Raw genomic sequence first — 4,861 nt, forward strand, 5'->3', positions numbered from 1 at the left:
AGCTTGAGGGGATCTCTATCTTCTTTACATGCCAACGATGCATTCTTCCCATGAAAGAGTCTGTTTAGGTTCATTTCCAAGATCACATGAAGTGGCTTGATCCAATCAGTGATGGTCACTGTATGAAAATAAGGCAGGCTCACAGAAGTCTTATGGGATTGCGTTGTTTGTGTGATAGGTAGAAGTCATATGCTGAAACAAACAAAAAAAAAAAAAAGCAACTTAATGTTCAAAACATTCAGAATAGGCTCCCTTCACTAGTTTTAGCTTCAGAGTCCTTTGGGACAATAAGAGAAGCTGTATTTGTTCTTTAATGTCTCATATGAGATGGCAGGCAGGACAGCCCCCTTTCCCACAGAGACAGACATAGTTCAGATGACTGCTAAAATAAGCAGTGCATACTATGCATTAAGGTTGTGCCATAGTCTTTTTCTCCGGGTGACAAAACTTCACAGGACAACTTTGTTTTTACCTTTAATGACTCCGGGATCTTGAGTTTGAAAACAAAACTCTCTGAATATTAGAGATTTTTCCCATGTGGTCAATACTATTAGCCATCCGTCTAAGGAGAAGGCAATTAAAAGCATGACTAATCTGGGAAGATTCCAGAGTCACAGGAAAAAAAAACAAACAAAACTCACCAAACTATTAAAATTTTTCTTTCTTATGCAAAAGAAGTAAAAAGCTGGGAGGGAGTCTGATTCTTGAGGGAGAAAGGAATAGCTCTCCTCAGTGAGGCTCCTCTCAGGCTCAGCACCCTCAGCACATCTTGCTCCCATTACTGCTCTTTTCAACTTTTGTTGACAGCTAAAGTTCAGAGGTTGCCTTGTTTGCCTTGTAGTTGATGTTAGTTCAGCATTAGACACTAAAGGTGGAGCAAACACAGGAACTGGTGCACAGGGAGAGGGGAAGAACCTTGGCAGCCAAAGCTAACATGTGTTTTACACTTGAGGCAAGTAAATTAAAAAATGAAAAGAAAAAAAAAACGGCAAAAGTGAGATAATTGGCTAGCATAAATGTCTGTCTTGATTCTCTCTGTGAGATTCTGAATTGAGAAACAAATTATATTAGTCACCACTCTCCTCAATCTACACATCTACACTCTATGATTTTCAGGAACTCTCATAGTATTTCATCAGTGTTGGCCCAAGAAATCCGGTATATAAATGTAAAGAAGTTAAAGAAGAAGACGTGTGTGTGCCAATAATGACACATTTTTACTTTTCTTATTTTGGTAAATTAACAAAGGTAGTTGGTTGCCATAGGTACATTATCTTCCAAGTTTTGAAGATTCACAATGAGATCTGTCCTTTGGGTTTTATGGATGCATATGAGTCTAAAAAAGAGAATGATATGGTTGTGAATATGATGAGCTTAACTTTACAACTGATACTTCAAAATGAGAGCAAAAGCATCAGACATAGACAATTGAAGTTTGGTAAATCATAGTATACTTCTATATTATTTTTCTCTTTAAAGGACTTTCTTACTGGGGTTGTATATATGGGTCTGTGATACTGCATAGTTAGACTCTTATGGAGAGGTAACAAAAATGCTCTGTGATGAAAAAAAAAAACAGTAAATTAGTAGTCAAGAATATTTTAAAGAATAGTTATAAACATTCTGAAAAAAAAAAAACAAACAAACAAACCATGAAACAAAGTAAGACTAAGTTATGGTATATGGTACTGGCTGAACTGTGTATGTAATACTGTGGCCAGAAGCAGTAGCAGAAACACATGTATATAGATACAAAGTATAGACTTTTAGCTGAGGTTAAAACTGGTACATGTATGCCTCCATCACATATCTGGTCTACAAGTGTAGACCTATTGGAACATTTACTAGCAAGACTCAAAAGAACCCAGGATGTCAAAGATGTGAGTAGAACATCTTTTCCTTTGCTCACAGCCAGGAATTGCTTGCGATTTTTTTTTTTTTTTTTTTTGGTGTGGTGTCGGAATTTCACTCAAGATGTTTCTATTTGTCTTCTTTACAGAGTATTACCATTAGCAAAGCTCATTCGCAATTGGTGTATCATAGATGACACTGGAGAGTAGTAGGGTTTATACTCATGTAGTGCATGGCCTTGTCGAAACAAACATGTGATAATCAGAAAATCTATACTATTATTTCTTCTGAATTGGTAATCAATTGTTTTGACAGTGTGATAATCAAGTCATCTTTGGATTTCCTGACATTTCACTTATCCTCAAGTACATAGATTTCTCTGTTTTAATATTATCTGGAGATTATTCTAGATGTCTCAAAGTATTAGTGCTAGCAAAAATAAATTATAAAATTAAATTGTGAAGTAAAAATCTGTAACTTTAGTAGCAAACACCCATTTTGACAGCCTATAATGGTAGCAAAGTTACCATTTTATTTAATTACTTTAAAGTAAATGTTACACTACTGTAATTGATAACCTACCAAAAACAGTTACAACAAAAAGCCAGTCTGGAATAATATTTGTAAAACAAGTTAGAAACTTGCAGTCCTAAGACATACTTCTAAGATTAAATATGTACCAACAGAATACTTAAAGAATTAATTTACTAAAAAATTTCTCTGAGGGAATTAGAATAAGAATGGGAATTCAATTCAGAAAAAGAATTGTGTAAAGTTTTGCCCATTAAGAAAAGCTCTTTAATGTGGCTTTTAAAATGCATAATAGTTAGTCTTTAATGGTGCTTGCATTCTGTTGGACACCTTTCAAAGCATGAAGTAGTTTTATGTAACAATATCAGCATTATGATATATTAAAATTGCAACTTTTGTGGTTAAATTAATAGAAGATGTTACTCTTAAAATATGTAAAACTATTATATATATATATATATATATATATATATATATATATTTAAATGTCTCTTATTTAGTAGGTGGGACTGAAAAGATCTCCTGTGCCCATTGAGGGTGGGCAACAATTATCACCTATTTAAAAAGAATAAAATTTAAGGAAAGATGACTTTCCAGAGGAGAAACTTGACAAACACTTTCATAATGGAGTAGGGGAGGTTAACCGGAGATGACACATGAACAAAATGAACACCACAATTTAATATGATTAAAGGATATCACACCTTTACATTATTTCCCAAACCCTCATAAATCCAAGTAAGCCATGAATCACATATCAGACATAAAAGATAATTTGCAGTACACACAGTCAGTATTCCCCAATACTGTCATGTTTAAGAAAGGTAGGACAGATTGAGAAAATACTAAAGGCCAGAATGAGACATGGAAAACAACTAAGTTCACCATGGAAGTCCGGATAGTATCCTAACAGTAAAGGAGATATGAAAAAAAAAATGATGAGACCCAAACAAAGTCTAGAGTTTAGTTTTGAAATTATGTAAGATAAGAAAATATTAAAAATGCTTAGAAGGTTCCAAGATAGATGTTTGAAGGCAGCTCACCACATTAAAATATGAGAGGTGTGTATGCAAATTAGAATTTATATCAGAAGGTGGTTTTAACAGCTGGACATGAAGAGGGACCAAATGGTCACTATTATTATAATGCACCTGAAAATAGCATAAATGCCTACTAATACATAAATGGATAGATAAAAGTATAACTATCTAATGAGCACTAATGTTAACTAATAAGAATGAACTGAGCCCATCAACAGAGTGAAGTAAAATAATGTTAAATAAAGCAAATTGTTCAATCATCTATGCAGGATGATGGTAGTTAAACTTAAAACATACTCAAAAGAATTCATTGGATTCTCTGAGAATACATTCACATTTGGAAAATCATATATGCATGAGAATATTATTCATTTGTCTCAATTAGTGGATTTTTATCTTACTTGGGAAAACAATTCAGTAGAGAAGCTTCCAATTTATCTGTAACAATTTACTTTAAATAATGAAATGTGGCAAAATGTTTAACATTTGTTATGAATCTATAATTACCTACATTATTGGGATCACAGTTTTCACTAATTAGAAGTAAAGTAATAGTGCTCATTTTAGCAGCACATATACTAAAACTGAAAAGATGCAGAGAAGATTATCATGGCCCCTTTGCAGAGATGACACGTACATTTGTGAAACACCCCATATTTTTGTCCAATGCAGAATGGTCACCCCTGAAAACATGGTATAGGTAAGATTATATGGAGTGAAAAGGTTATATTTAAGAAATATATGCGTATACATATGTTTGTGATTACAGCCAATAATGAAGGAAGGTCAGGGAATATGGGTTTGGAGAGAGGGAAGGTAAGGGAGTAATATTATAAATATATTACAGTTTCAAAAATTAATAAAAGCAAAAAATAAATAAAACATTGATGACCTGTATTAAAAATAATAGGAAAAAATAAAGGCTGAGGGGAGGGGACAAGATGTTCAACATATAATATAGATCAGTAAGAAGATTTACTATGATACAACAGTGAAGTAAATAAGCTCAGGTAGTCTGAATGGAGGACGGTCTTAGACTTAGAGCCCTGGAGCCTAGCTAGTGCTTCTGTGTTCCAGCGATTAGCTGAAATGATTAAAAGGATCTTACTCTTATCTAAATCTAGAATTCAAGAATCGAAATTTGGGTTTTGGGATGAACCTTCTGAAAAAAAGATTTTAGTTTAGGAATAAACAAGGTCTTAGGGATTCATATATTAAAAACAAAGAATCAAAATGTAGCTGTTGAAATTTTGAAGTTGAAGGTCAGGGCATAGAGTATAAATTGTAAAGAGCAATGCTGGGGCTCAGTAGGTTTAACCCAGGAAGTCCCATAGCATGGTTTTCTAAAGAAGTTGAACGGGTATCATGACTTGAAGTCTCACGTCAGTTAGCACTCTTCCAGTACCTTAGTTTCTACCTTTACGGAGTGGAGGTAAAGA

The 4,861-nt window shown here is 33.7% G+C and overlaps 1 non-coding gene across 1 annotated transcript; it reads left to right on the plus strand.

Moving 5' to 3' along the window:
• The first annotated feature begins 3,976 nt into the window (after positions 1-3,976).
• LOC132656184 (U6 spliceosomal RNA) lies at positions 3,977-4,083 on the plus strand. Its single transcript, XR_009594107.1, has one exon. It is a non-coding gene; the product is annotated as a U6 spliceosomal RNA (small nuclear RNA).
• Positions 4,084-4,861: the final 778 nt, after the last annotated feature.

Source organism: Meriones unguiculatus, chromosome 8 (genome assembly GCF_030254825.1).
Source record: "Meriones unguiculatus strain TT.TT164.6M chromosome 8, Bangor_MerUng_6.1, whole genome shotgun sequence".
In the NCBI taxonomy this organism is placed as follows: domain Eukaryota; kingdom Metazoa; phylum Chordata; class Mammalia; order Rodentia; family Muridae; genus Meriones; species Meriones unguiculatus.